This window comes from Callorhinus ursinus, unplaced genomic scaffold (assembly GCF_003265705.2).
Source record: "Callorhinus ursinus isolate GAN/ISIS: 27379988/994484 unplaced genomic scaffold, GSC_fseal_2.0 scaffold1, whole genome shotgun sequence".
Lineage (NCBI taxonomy): Eukaryota > Metazoa > Chordata > Mammalia > Carnivora > Otariidae > Callorhinus > Callorhinus ursinus.
In genome coordinates this window covers 115,932,789-115,948,238 of record NW_027397063.1, presented here as the reverse complement: position 1 = coordinate 115,948,238, position 15,450 = coordinate 115,932,789, and the positions used below count along the sequence as shown (strand labels likewise).

General features: G+C 38.2%; 1 protein-coding gene across 9 annotated transcripts in view; it reads left to right on the top strand.

The window, feature by feature from the left end:
• Positions 1 to 15,450, top strand: part of PPP2R3A (protein phosphatase 2 regulatory subunit B''alpha) — a 214,616-nt gene that overhangs the window by 24,616 nt on the left and 174,550 nt on the right. For 5 of the 9 annotated variants that reach the window (XM_073899703.1, XM_073899727.1, XM_073899691.1 and 2 more), the window contains 2 exons: positions 2,144 to 2,282; positions 4,944 to 5,129. The exons of 2 other annotated variants lie outside the window; for them this stretch is intronic. The gene's annotated coding sequence lies outside the window, so the exon portion shown is untranslated. The remainder of the gene's footprint in view (positions 1 to 2,143; positions 2,283 to 4,943; positions 5,130 to 15,450) is intronic. 2 more of the 9 variants (XM_073899723.1, XM_073899698.1) reach the window with 2 other exon arrangements.

Genomic DNA, 15,450 nt, shown 5'->3' with positions numbered 1-15,450 from the left:
CCTCTTCTTAATCACTGTCATATACATGAGAAAATATGCTTTTATTTCTCCCCTCTTCAAAATAATCCTTGTCGGGCGCCTGGATGGCTCAGTCGTTAAGCGTCTGCCTTCGGTTTAGGTCATGATCCCAGGATCCTGGGATCGAGTCCCGCATCGGGCTCCCTGCTCAGCAGGAAGCCTGCTTCTCCGTCTGCCCCTCACCCTGCTTGTACTCTCTCTCTCGCTCGCTCTCTCCTTCTCTCCCTCAAATAAATAAATCTTAAAAAAAAAAACACAAAATAATCTTCATGGACACCACTTTCTCCTATGTCTATTTTCTTTAAACTTCCCGGCAAAACTTGCAAGAGTTGTCTGTACTTCGTTGCTACTTTTTCTCTTTGCATTTCTTTTTTTTACCCAAGCCAAACAGATTTCTGCCCCCACAATTCCATCAAAACTGCTCTTACCAGTTACTAATGATGTCTACATCTGTCATTTCTCAATTATCTGACTTAACACTCAGGAGCGGAATTGATCACTCTCTTCTCCTTGAAACACCCTCTTCACTTGGCTTCTAATATCATATCACTGACTGTCAAGATAGTCAGTGCCTCCACTTGGAACATATGCAGAAACATGGAAGATCCATGGACCCTCCCTCTCTGGCCACTTCTTTTCAGTCTTCTCTGCTGATTCCTCGTAACTTCCCCAAACTCTAGGTCTATACTATCCAGTACTGTAGCCATTAGCTACGTGTACTTATTTAAATTAAATTTTCAATTTTTCAGTTGCATTAGCCATATTTCAAGTGCTCAGTAGCCACATGTGGATAGTGGCTCCCTGTTGAATGGCACAGATATATAAATATTTCATCATCACAGAAAGTTCCATTGTATAGTCCTGCTCTGCATGTTTGAATACCCCAGGGCTCAGGCTTTGGATATTTTTTTCTATATCCCTACATAAAATACAGAATTGTATAGAATCTTACAGAATATGATTTATTATAAAATAAATATTTCTATATATTTCTTTCTCTTTTTTTTCTATATTCTCTCCCTTGATCATCTCCTCTAGGCTTAAGGCTTTAAATATGACTCAAATTTGCATCAGCCTGAGTCTCTCCCCTAAAGTCTACGCTTGATTCTCCAACAACATTCTGCATATCTTTACCTGAGTATCTAACAGGCATTTCAAAAATAACATCCCAAACTGAACTACTGACCATACCACCACCACTCCCTCTCCTACCAACAAATCTGTTCTTCCTGCAGTCTTCCCAGTCTCAATTAATGTCAGTCTTCTAGTTGTTCAAGCAGAAACAAAGACAAAACAACAGTTTTTAAAATCAACTCATAAACTCATCTTGACCTCCCTCTTTTCCACAAAGCCCACACATCTGTTCCATTGACTCTTGTTTCAAATTATATCCAGAATCTATTTCTCACTCTTCCCCTGCTACCACCTGGCCCAAGCCAGCATTGTGTTTTGCCTGGATTTTTCCAGGAATATTTGCCTCCTTTTTGGTGTCCCTGCTTTCTCTCCTAATCCCCTGTAGTCTATTCTTATCAGAGTAACCAACTAGAATGATCTTGTTAAAAAGTAAGTCAGATCATGTCATTTTTCTGCTCAGAGTTCTTCAGTAGCTCCCCATCTCACCTAGCAAAAGTCAGAGTCTAGTCACAGTGGCATTCTTAACTCTGCACTCTGAGGTGCTCCCACCTCAGAGCCTACTTTGTAGTTGGTGTTTCTTCCAGCTCCTTTTCCCCCTGACTCATCTCCACACGTTTCCTCTCATGATACTGATTTATTGAAGAGACCAGACCAACTGTCTTTAAAATGATCCATATCTTGAATTTCTCACTTCCTCATGGTAGTAACATAGTTCTCTACTGCCTGTATTTCCTGGACATTAGATCTAAAAGGTTAGTTAAAGCTAAATATTTCTGGCAAGAAAACCCTGTGATACTTTCATCTTCACATTCATCATATTAAGAGAGGTGCATACTATTTTTTTGTCCCACAGTTAGTGATGCTATGTGTGAGGTGATGACTTTCATATCCCTCCATTATCAATTTACAGTTTTTCATTTGTGATTAATACATAATCCGAAGGGTGAATGTTATGTTTCTTTTTTCAAAAAGATTTATTTATTTATTTTAGAGAGAGTGCAAGAGGGAGGGAGAAGGAGAGAGAGAAACCCAAGCAGACTCCACACTGAGCGGGGAGCCCAACGTAGAGCTCCATCTCACAACCTGAGCTGAGACCAAGAATTGGACACCTAACCAACTGTGGCAACCAGGTGCCCCGAATGTTATGTTTCTTTAATCCTGTGATGTTAAGTGTATTTTTTAGCTGTGGAACTCTTTTTTTTTCCCCAAATAAAATATTTTTTGGAGATCCAATATATAAAACAGATGAAAGCAGAGCTATTCTGGTTGCAGTGGGAAATGCCTAGTATTGGCAGCTTTTGAGGGAACTCTGACAAGTATAGTTTGCAACTTACAGAGCCTGCCTGAACACGAGAAAATGGAGGCCCAGAGAGGATACATGACGTCTTAAGGCCCCCAGCATCTCACAAGAAAGGCTCAGTGCACTGTCTATTAGAGCACAATTTGGAGGACTCTGTCACCTCCTTGGAAAGCTGTGGTTATGGATGACCACTAGAATGGCGATTGGTTTTTCCCTGGCAGTCCCCCCACTGTTTTAAGTTGTCTGAGTGCTTTCTTTGACATTTTATCTGTTCTGCAGATGTGAAGATTTGAAATTACTTCATTTTTAGTGTGTGTTGGGTTGCAGTCTCTTTTTTTTTGTTGTTGTTCCCCTTTTGGAAATTTTTCATCCACAAAGAATTCCAGATTCAGACATTATTCATCTTATGTCTGGAACACTAAAGTCTCATGAGCTCCCATATGTCTTATCTCTTTCCACCTTTGGAATAATCAGAATGCTGCTACAGCTAAAGTCTATTTTATCATTTGCTTGCTTCCTTTCTGTACCTTATCATACATCCTAACTGCCTTAATAGAGAATTGAATAAGTAAATTTGGTATATCCAGACAATGTATGTAAGATGTATGATGTAGCTTTTGTTTTTATAAAAAGATGTTTCCCTATATTAAGTAATAAACAGGTAATAAACTATAATTAAGTCTCACTTTTGTTTCTAAAAAACAAAAAAATTCACAAAAATCCTTGTGTCTGTTCACTTGTACATGTATGTCTAAAGCCAAAAAAGGACATTTACAAAAATGTTCACATTGATACTCCCTCTAGGTGTGATCCTTTTTTCCCCCCTCTTTGTGTTAATCATGTGCACCCTCTCTCTCTTTTTGCAGCAGGTATGTTTTATTTCTATAGTAATTAGTTTTATAAAGTTAAAACTGTTGTTAAAAAAGTAAGCAACAACTTTGATCTGTCAAATCCAAATTGCATGGAAGGCAATTCCAGGCCCCTCCCCAGCTTTTTTCCAGCCATTCCATCCTTTGGGATTTTTTCCTATTCTCTTATCATCCCATTCAAGCAAAGTTCCCCTAACCCATGTTTCCATTTATTTTACCCCGTGTTCCTGGTCATCTTCTAGAATTGCCCACTTGGCTCTGAAGAGCCTCTCTGCTAACTTGTACCAAAATAAACTTCTCAGGGAAAGAAAGGGAGATGTAAAAATTATGTTCTAAAAGGAACTGTCACTAGAATGTGATCTTCATCAGGGCCCAGGAGTGCCTCAATAAATACCCATTGAATAAATTGATCTATTCTTTTTGTCTCATTTCTTTTATCCCATAAGTTCCTACAAGACAGGAGCTTTGTTTGTTTTCTGTAATGCCCTGAACATTTGGGGTACTTAATATGCATTAATGATTAAAGTCTCTTAAGATCCATAATTTACTTAATAAAAATGAATTTAAGATCTCTTGTCAACTTTGACGAGAATTTGTGCTTGGACAGGGATGTAGAAAAGCATGGGATTTAAAGGTAAAAAACTTATGTTCAGATCCTGCTTATAGATTTGTGATCATGGGTTAGTCATTTAAGCTTCTGAGCTGCCTTCCATTTATAGCCTCACTGATTTCTCTTCCAGACTCTGCAGAGGCCTTCTCCCTGATCTGCCTAGCTTTGGTCTTGCTTCTCCAAGTCTGTCCTCCCCAGTGCTTCACCAAGTGATAGGCCTACAATGTAAATCTGACCTTGTCCCTTCATTCCCTCAATCTCTCAAGGGCTCTCTGTTGCCTCTACATCCCTTCAGCTGTGGTGCCTCAAAGCCTGTCTTCAAACTTGACCCTGAAATAATGCCAAACTCCTGGTAGCTTCTCAGACATCTCATGCCACTTCCCACGCCTTGCTCCCTTTTGTCCACAAGGCATTTTTCCCTTTCTTCCTGTAGCCAACTACTGCTCTGCTCTGGGACTGTGCCTGGCAATCTTCCTCTCTGGGATGCCTTTCTTGATACAAAGGTTAGGCATCTTCTTTCTCTGCCTACTCGTGTTATAAGCTGTTCGAGGCAAAATCACTGAATTCTTAGTTCCCCCATCTTGAAGAATACCTGGCTCTCGAATTGTATTGAATTTATATTCTTCTAAAATGTCAAATGATTTTTATGTGTAGGATGTGATTTGATTTTTATATGACCTCCTCCAAAATAAGAAAAAAACTTAGAAAGGAAAATATTTGAATTAAAGGAACTTAAAATACTACCAACAGACAGAACTATTGTTGATGTTTTAGAGTATATAATAGAGAATTTTTAAAAATTATAAAGAGGTTAAAACTTTAGCTTATAAATTTTCCTTTCAGGGCCACTACTCAGGGAAATCGGTAGCTTTGCAAATTACATGCATTAAAAATTAGTAGCCAATTCACTGTGCTTCTTCCTGCATCAAATAATACAAAATAGCTTTTATAAAACATAGCTATTTCCTAATTCAAAACAAGAAAAAAATTTGGTTTTCCTCATGTTTTCTAGACCCCGGGGCCAGCTTTTGTCCTGTTTTTCTAGAAGAGAAGGTCAAATCCCAGTAAAGGAAGCAATTTGACCAACTTACTGAGCTGGTCAGTACAAAGCAAAGCTGGGATGGGGAGCTCCTGACCACCCACCTGGTGCTTTCCCCCTCAGCCACATTTCCTTTCCTCCACTGGAGTAAAAATAAAGGTAAATTTTTAAGCTCTTTCTAATTCCCATATGCTCAAATTAGGTCTGCTGCTGAGATGTTCTTATCTTACTTTGAGTCTAATTATTAAGACATTAGCCCTAAACCTAAAGCATTAATTTGTTCTTTCATATTCACGTATACGGCTTCTTTGAGCATCAGAAATATCTTGCCTTCTAAGAAACTTCTTAATTTATTTTCTCACCTGTTTTTGAAGTGAACACAACAAATAAAATATTCCACGTCTCCTTTTATCTCCTACAAGTAAAGTAGTTCAGTGGTATATGTTTTTGTATGCCTCTAAATTGTTCTCTTGGGGTCAGTTTCCATACTGAGTCATCCACCAAAGATTGCCTGTGTTTTCCAGGCAAACTGATAGTTTTATTATTTCTAAATGACTCATTACTTCTGAATCATCACACCTTGTGTACTCTGTTAAATAAATTTTTAGGCATTTTTCTATAATTTTTCCTCTTCTGCGTCTTCACATGTCCCATCTAAGTGGCATGGATATTTAGCCAATTTTCTTTTGTGTCTGTGATTTCTGTTGCTCATTTTCTTCTTGAACCCTTTCAGCAGTTGAGATAAGCAGTGGAAGTTCTGTACCTCATACTCTCTGCTGCAGATGTTTCCTGAAATAGAACACATAAATAGCAACATAAAAAATATGTGTAACACCATTCTCTGTTTTCCATCATTACATGTATGTTGTTTAAAGTTTTAACTTCCCAAATCTCTCCTGAAATTAGGGAGAAACACCTGTAAAAGACAAGTATAACTCTGTTCGTTGGTACACAGTCTTTGGAATTCAGCCTGTTGAAAGAATGAAATACTTTTCTCCCTTGACTTCTGTGTTTTCTGGGCTGGTTTTCTTCCTGCCTTTTGAAAATTCATTCTCTGTCTCCTTCCTTGCATCCTTCTCTTCCCTACCCCATACATGACAGCCTTCCTCAGAGTTTTGCCCTTGACTGTTTTTTTTACCGTGTGCATGATCAGTCTTGAGCACAAACCACAAAATCTGGTGCTTATTCCCAAATCTTTATCTCAACTCCTGTCTTTTCCCTGCCAAGTATATCCATCTGCATGGGAAATACCTTCTGGATACCCCACCAAAACAACCCATGCCTGAAGCTGCATTTATCTCCCCTATGCCCTTGCTCCCTAGCCGTAGCACACAATAATCACCCTAGCCCCATCTTCACATCTCTAGAACCTGTTTTTAATTTTAAATATTTGTTATCAAATATTGCATATTAATTCTCATATTAAAGTGTCAGTGCTTGAGACTTCTAAAAAATATCAGTTTCCACTCCCAAGTTGGCCTGCTCCTCGGAGATGTGAATTTTTTCTTAACTATTTCTTTCATTATTTGCCTCAATATTTATGAATGCATATATTGCAAATTCATCATTCATTTATTTTAAACATTGTGTCTCGCCTTCCTAATATAAATTTCAGTTCTCTCACCCCCTTTTTACCACATTAACAAAATAAAGGGTAAAAATTATGTGATCAGCTCAATAAATGCAGAATAAGTATATGACCAAATTAAACGACCATGTGAGATTTTTTAAAACTCTTAACAAACTAATAATGGAAGAGAACTTTTCAATCTGGTAGAGTATCAAAAAACCTGCAGCTTAATCATACTTAATGGTGAAAGATAGAATACTTTTCCCTAAGATTGGGTATAAGGCAAGGATTTCTGAACTAACCACTTCTATTCAATATTGTTCTGGAGATCCTAGCTAGTGTAGTAGGCAATAAGGCAGTAAATATTGGAAAGGAAAAACTAAAACAATCTCTGTTCTCAGACAGCATGACTGTTTATGTAGAAAATCCAAAGGAATTTACCCAAAAATTACCATAATAAGTGGATTTAATGGAGTGGCAAGTGACAAGATCAATATATATAAATCAACTATGTTTCTACCTATCAGCAACAAACAAATGAAAAATGAAATTAAAGCAACAGTATCATTTGCATTAGCATCAAAAAACATGAATTACTTGGGAATAAATTTAATGAAAGGCCCATAAACGTTGCTGAAGGAAATCAAAGAGCATCTAAATAAACGGAGAGCTGTATTATGTTCATGGGTTACATGGATTAGAGACTTGATATTGTTGTCAACAAATGGAGATTTATTAATTCTTTTAATTTTTATTTAATTCCATTAATATAAAATGTATTATTAGTTTCAGAGGTAGAGGTCAGTGATTCATCAGTCTTATATTAATACCCAGCACTCATTACATCACGTGTCCTCCTTAATGTCCATCACCCAGTTACCCCATCCCCCTACCCTCCTTCCCTCCAGCAACCCTCAGTTTGCTTCCTATGCTTAAGAGTCTCTTATGGTTTGTCTCCCTTTCTGATTTCATCTTGTTTTATTTTTTCCTCTTCCCCTATGATCCTCACATGAGTGAGATCATATGATAATTGTCTTTCTCTGACTGACTTATTTCACTTAGCATAATGCCCTCTAGTTCCATCCACATCGTTGCAAATGGCAAGATTTTTTTTTTGATAGCTGAATAGTACTCCTTTGTATGTATATATATATATATCACATCTTCTTTATCCATTCATCTGTCGATGGACATCTGGGCTCTTTCCATAGTTTGGCTATTGTGGACATTGCTGTTAAGAAGCATTGGGGGGGCAGGTGCCCCTTAGAGCACTACATTTATATCTTTGGGGTAAATCCCTAGGAGTGCAATTGCTGGGTCATAGGATAGCTCTGTTTTCAACTGTTTGAGGAACCTCCATACTGTTTTCCAGAATGGTTGCACCAGCTTGCATTCCCACCAATGGTGTAAGAGGGTTCCCTATCTCCGCATCCTCACCAACATCTGTCATTTACTGACTTGTTAATTTTAGCCATTCTGACTGGTGTGAGGTGGTATCTCCTTGTGTTTTTGATTTGTATTTCCCTGATGCCGAGTAATGTTGAGCATATTTTCATGTGTCTGTTGGCCATTTGGATGTCTTCTTTGGAACAATGTCTGTTCATGTCTTCTGCCTATTTCTTAACTGGATTATTTGTTCTTTGGGTGTTGAGTTAACAAATGGAGATTTAGATTCAATGAAATTTCAGTCAGAATCCCAGCAGGTTTTATTTGTGAAGATTGGCTAATTGATTCCAAAATTGACATGGAAGTGCAAAGGACTTAGAATAGCCAAAACAATTCTGAAAAAGAAAAAAAAGGATTTACATTATTACAGTTGGCCCTAGAATAGCATGGGGATTAGGGGCATCAGCCCCCCATGCAGTTGAAAATCTGAGTATAACTTTTGGTTTTCCAAAAACTTTACTAATAGCAAGAACTAATAGAGATCCTTTTTTACTGCAGTGTGCAATTTACTGGAGAGAGGAACTACTCTCATGGATATTATTAGTGTCACATGGTGTTTCAAGTGGATACTTGTAACACTTGAGCTCTCTGCAATAGCAACAGGAGGTGACTACAAAATTATTACAGTACAGTATGTACTATAGTTAATTTTATGAAATTATGATTTAATACTGCATATTTATGTTTATTTTTCTCTTGACTGGGAATAACACCATGTATGGTTTGTGTTTGTATATGTAAGTTTTGATAAATTTTAATGTTTTATAATTGATTTGTGGATGTTTTATGGTAGTAAATGATAAAGTAGACTAGTACCTACATGTTATTTTATGCATTCATGACATACCTAACTTTTTCTTAGTTTTTTCAGTATTTCTGGACTATGTGGTTTATTGGTGAGGGTTTTCATATTGTCACAAATTATCAACATTTTTTCCACTATATTGTTGAAAAATATCTGCAGGGGCGCCTGGGTGGCTCAGTTGGTTAAGTGTCCGACTCTAAATTTTGGCTCAGGTCAGGATATCAGGGTTGTGGGATCAAGCCCTGTGTTGAGCTCTGTGCTTGGTGGGGAGTCTGCTAGAGGTTCTCTCTCTCCTTCCCTCCTCCTCACACGCTCTTTCTCTCTCTCTGAATAAATAAAAATAAAATCTTTAAAGAAAAAATATCTGCATATTAAGTGGACCCACATAGATCAAACCCATGTTGTTCAAGGGTCAAAGGTATTTTAAGACTTATGTAAAATACAATAATTAAGACAGAATGGTATTGGTGTATATAAAGATAAAAGAGTAGGGAATGCAGAAATAAACCTCTATATATGGTTGTTTTTCATCAAAGGCTCCAACATGGGGACAGGATAGTCTTTTGAACAAATGGTGCTGGGTGATCTTCAAATTCAGCCTATTAACTACAGAAGAAAAATTGATTCATTGGATTATTAAAATTTAGGATTGTTAAAAATTTAAAAGTAGTAAAATTAAGACCTCCTACTTTTCAAAAGTTACTGCCAAGAAAATGAAAGGAAAGCTAAAGACCACGAGGTAATATTTATAGCTAAAATACACAAATGAATTTTTAGAACAGTAATCAAAGACAGCCTAAAAGAGTTGAATAAATGCTTCACAAAAGAAGATATGTATCAATTGTTAAAAAGCGTATGAAAAAATTCTCAATATCATTGTCATCAGGGAAATGGAAATTAAATTCACAGTGAGATAGCACTTCATACGCACTAAAATGGGTAAAAGTAAAGTAACTGACAAATATCCAAAAGGATTTAGAGCCACTACAGCTCTCAGGTGTTGTTGATGAGAATATGAAATGGTAGAACCACTTTGGGAAACAGTTCTGCATGTTTTTATAAAATTAAACATACACTTGCCATGACTCAGCAATTCCACTATTAATTACCCAGAAAAAAATGAATATATACCCACAAAGACTTTTACTTGAATGTTCATAGCAGCTTTTAATTCATTAACAACCCAAACCAGAAATGACTCAAATTATAATCAACTGGTGAACAGAGAAGATAAATTTTGATACATTCATTTAGTAAAATACCTACTAAGCAGTAAAAAGGAATATACAATTAATCCATGCATTAACATGGATGAATATCAAAACCATTGTGCTAAGTGAGAGAAACCAAACTCAAAAGTATATATATTGTATGATTACATTCATATGAAGATCTGCAACTGGCAAAACTAATCTATGGTGATAGGAATCAGATCAGTGGTTGTCAAACACCGTAGGTTAGGGGAATTGATTGGGAAAGGGCACAAGGATAGTTTTAGGGTATCATAAATGTTGTCTTTTTTAGGGCAGTGGTTACATGGTTCTTAAGTCTCGATGAATTTTATACTTAATGTGTACATTTTTATTATATGTAAATTACACATCAATAAAGTTGATTTAACTCCTTTTTTCTTGAGATTTATGGATTTGACAGAGAGAGAGCATGCGCCTGTGCATGCGCATGCACAAGTGGGGTGGGGGGGAGGGAGAAGCAGACTACCCACTGAGCAGTGAGCCTGACCCCGGGGCTCCATCCCAGGACCTGAGCTGAGATCAAGAGTTGTGGTCACTTAACCGACTGAGCCACCCGAGTGCCCAAATAAAATTGACTTAAAATAAAAGTGAGGGGGCACCTGGGTGGCTCAGTAGGTTAAGTGTCTGCCTTCCCCTGGGGTCATGATCCCAGGGTCCTGGGATGGAGCCCCCCCTGCAGGTAGTTTACTTCTCTCTCTCCCTCTGCCCCGCCACACCCCCTGGCCTCCCCCCTCCCCCGCCTCATTCATGCTGGTGCACGCTCTGTCTCATAAATAAATTACATCTTTAAAATAAAATAAAAGTGAGGCTCTAAAAAGCTGAGAGGAAGCTCTCCGTTTGTGAGTAGGATATGTCAATTAGTGGGTTTCACTGTAAGGGGATCATGTGATTAGATGGGATTTCTAATCTCTAGTAAAGGATTCTTTAATCCACATTGGGGAATGGGAGCTAGAGGTTTTTAGTGACCTGGATCTGGGCTGGGGAAAGTGGGCTTATTCAGAGTATAGACTTTTACTCAAATTTCAGTCTTTACCACCTTCTCTGTCTGCCCCCGAGGTTGGGGCTTTTCTGGTTCTGAGTTTGTGGAGTGCGAGTAGGGAGGGCTATTCCTTTGCAGACTTTTTCAAACAATCCCCGTATGTTCAGTCTTCTATCCTAGCCCATTTCCAAACCTAGGCCTTTATTGGGTTATGCAGGGTGACTTGGTTTGCTTGCCATTAGTATGCCTTCCTCCTCTACTCTTGTAAGTCGTTTATGTATCATTCCTGCTTCTGCTTTCTATCTTCATATATTGTGATTTGGGGCTACAGGTGTCTCTTAGGTTCTTTGAATATGGAGTTTAAATTCCTACTTTTATTCTTACTGTTTGGAGGATACCTTAAAACTGTAAAACCCATCCTGTACATTTTTAACTTCAGCAATATCAAGCTCCTTACAATTCTCCAAACACACCCAAGCCTTTTCATATCTCTGTGCCTTTGTAGAATTCCTTTTTGCTTGTAAGGTGTAGTTTAATCCCTTCTTCACTTGGTAAGGCTCTTATCTTTCAAAATCCAGTTCTCTCCCTCCTAACTTTTCTTGTCTGCTGCTTCTGTAACTTTGTTTCACAACAAATCTTCATCAGAAATGGCCATATAGCAGTTTTCTGTGGAGGACTACCTGGAACCACTGGAAAATACTTGTTAGACTAATTGTAAACTGCTTAAAGTGGAAGAAATAGTAAGTGCTGAATGAACTCTGAAATTGTATATGAACCACTTAGGCAGTTTGTAGGGATGAAAAGAGAGACAAAAGGCCTGGGAAGTGGGCAAGCAGCGTATAACAAGACCTGAGGTGGAATAAATGTAAATATGCAGAATAATTAACTGTAATTTCCTGAGAAATCTATTCTCTCTAAACAACAGATGTTTAGACTGAAAAATTGTACTGCATATTTCATCAAGTCAAAGATGGTGAGGGGCGCCTGGGTGTCTCAGTTAGTTAAGCGTCTGCCTTTGGCTCAGGTCATGATCTGGGGTCCTGGGATTGAACCCCACATCGGTCACTCTGCTCAGCAGGGAGTCTTCTTCTCCTTCTCCCTCTGACCCTCCCCCCTGCTTGTGTTCATTCTCTCTCTCTCTCTCACTCTCAAATGAGTTTTTTTAAAAATGGTGAAACACTCATTTCATGTGCCATTAAGACAAAAAAAGTTCAAACTATTATACAATGCTTTTTTATCATTTAGAACTTTTTTTACTTATTGAAGGAGTTCTTTTAGACTTAATGTTGACAGGCATTTTTAATTCTATATCACTCTTATGCATACACTGTCTTTGGGACTATTCCATAGTCTGGGATTCCTTTGAAATTCCACTTGCTAAGGTTACCAGTGACCTTCATATTAGCAAACCCAATGGGTAATTTTTGTTTTGCCTTCACCTCTCTGCAGTATCCAACACTAGTGACCTCCATTTTGAGTCTCTCCTTCAGCCTCTTTGAAACTGCTTTCTCCTGGTTTCCATGTTACCTTTTTGGCTCTTCCTTCTTAGGTTCCCTCTAAGAATTCTGTTCCTCTGTTTAACCCAGAAATGCCAATGAGCCCTATGCCTCAGCCCAGAGCTCTTCTCACTTTGTGCACTCACCCTGAGTAACCTCAGGGCTGCATCACCAACCCAATTCTTTCTGCTGACCTCCAGGTGCTTGTATTCACATTTCATCCAGTCATCACCACTTGGATATTCCACAGGTACCTCTTCAAACAACACATTCAGAATAACACTCTCTGTTTTGTATGGCCACTTTCCTTAAAACAAAAACAAAAATTCTGTGTTGGGCATAGCAACACTAGTCCCCCAAAACCCAAGCCTGAAACCCAAGATTCTTCCCTTTCACTTTCTCCTATTCTGTGAATTCTTCCTCTTCGACTATCTAATCAGTGCCCTCCTCTTTGTTAATTACTGCCACCTACTTGGTTTTGCTTCTTACCACTTCTTGCATGGATTATTACAGTAGTCTCCTAATTGACTTCCATGCCTCCATTCAGCTGCTAGAATGATCTTTCTAAAATATAAATTTCATCCTGTTATTCCCCAGCCTAAAAGGTCTTTGTTTTACCTGTAGTTTTCAGAATTAAGTCCAGGCTCTTAATTTAGCACACAGGCCAGTCTGTGGTCTAGTTCCTGCTGCTCTCCTGGTGTCCTTTCCTCTTGCTTTCTACTCCCCCCAGTGAAATCAGCTGGAACTGCTTGTAGTTCTGAAAGCTGTGCCATGTTAGGCCTATGAGCCTTCACCTGTATGTTCCCCTCTGCCTATTCTTCCCTTTTTTTTTTTTTTTAAGATTTTATTTATCTATTTGACACAGAGAGAGAGAGCACAAGCAGGGGGAGCGGCAGAGGGAGAGAGAGAAGGAGGTTCCCCGTGGAGCAGGGCCTCGATCTCAGGACCCTGGGATCGTGACCTGAGCCAAAGGCAGACGACGCTTAACCGACTGAGCCACCCAGGCGCCCCCTTCCCTTCCTTTTTGTTTAATTTTCATTGGTCCTTCAAAACTAGGTACATACATTCCTTACTTTGGGGAAATCTTTCCTGACTCTTCAGTCAAATTTGGATGTTCTCTTTCAAAATAGGCCAACAGCGTGAAGAAAGGCTTCACAAATGAACACAAAATGTCTATGAGGTAAATAAAACAATGTTTAGGCACAATTTAAAATAATACACCTCCTTTTTTTCATCTATCAAATTAGCAAAGATTTAAAGAGTGGTATCATTCAAGGAGAACATGGGGAAATGGATCTGATCCTATCCTGATATTGGAAGCAGAAATTTGTCATTTTTCTGGAGGAAAGACTGACCTTACATATCTAAGAATCTTTAAAATGTGTATGCATACATACACTACCCCTTTTGACTCAGCATTCTACTACGTGGAATATATCCTAAGAATATAACTAGACAACTCTGAAAAACATGTATAAGACTGCTTATCACTGTTTATTTTAAAACAAAAAAAACAATAAGTAACCTAATTGTATATCAGTGGTAGATCGCTGAATTATTTTATCCATATGGTAAAATATTGTATGTCCATTAAAAATGGTTTCGATCTGGGGCTCTTGGGTGGCACAGTCAGTTAAGCATCCAAGTCTTGGTTTTGGCTCAGGTTGTGAACTCATGGTGGTGATATCAAGCCCCAGTTGGGCTCCATGCTCAGCACAGAGTCTGCTTCAGATTCTGTCTCCCTCTCCCCTCTGCCCCTTCCACTCATGCGTTTTCTCTCTCTCTCTCTCTCTGAAATAAATAAATCTAAAAAAAAAAAATGATCTAGATCTGTTCTGACATGGAAGTATATTCATGAGATACTGCTAGTTTGAAGTAAGTTTTAAAATACATAGTATGGTCACACTTTTGTAAAAAATATACATTTATAAATTTTCTTAAGAAAATGTCAGGATACATACCCATAAAAACATTAACTGCTTATTTTTGAATGGGTAATTAAAATGTTTTTACTTATGAACATTTTCTAACTTTTCTGAAAAGAATGTGTATTAATTGTGAGAGCAAATGGGGGACAACGGAAGCCCTGCCCTAGTGCTCCTGATTCCCACTGTGCTTGCTTCTCTCATTGCCCTCACACAGGAAGTACACTCAGGGCCATCATAATGAATTATTTTGGGCCTGGCTCAGATTAGAAAATGTTTGATGAATGAATTATACCAGTAACAGCGATTGAACATTTCTTGTGTCGTAAGCCTTATTCTAAGCATTTGACATTGACATGTTCACTTAATCCTTGTGAGATGGGTAGTGTTATTATCTCTGTTTTACAGGTGAAAGAGGCCGACAGAAGTTAGCCAGCTTATGTAAGACCACACAGCTGTAAGTGGCAGGGTGGGGATTCAACCCATGTAGCCTGGCTTTCACTTAGAAACACAAGATAGTGTGGTGGTTCTGAATTAGATAGACTATGATCTATCTCTGATTGAGACTAGTTGGATTAGATTCCGTGTCTAGGATTCCAGCTAGACAGTTGGGCATCAGTTAATCATGGTCCGAACAAAAAAGGCAGAATTTGACACTCACAGATCTGAACCAAATACTGGGGAAGTAATCTTGGTCTCTTTGGCATTTTTATAAAAAGCTCAAATCATTTTAAACTGTAAGCTTCTCGTTGAAATTGATGCCACCCCTTGGGGTTTGGCTTTGTTATATGCTTCCTCCCTCTTCCAGTTATGTCCCTTCAAAACTTTAACTTAGAGACCTAAATTTGCAATTAGTTCTTTAACTCTTCTTCCCACTTTTTTTTCTCAGTAAGGTTACTTATGGCAAATTCATCAGATTGCATTTTTAAAACCTACCAATCTTCATTTTTGCCATACCTCCTTTTTTTCCTTCATGTTTTCTTTTAAAGTCTTACATTTCTGAAAG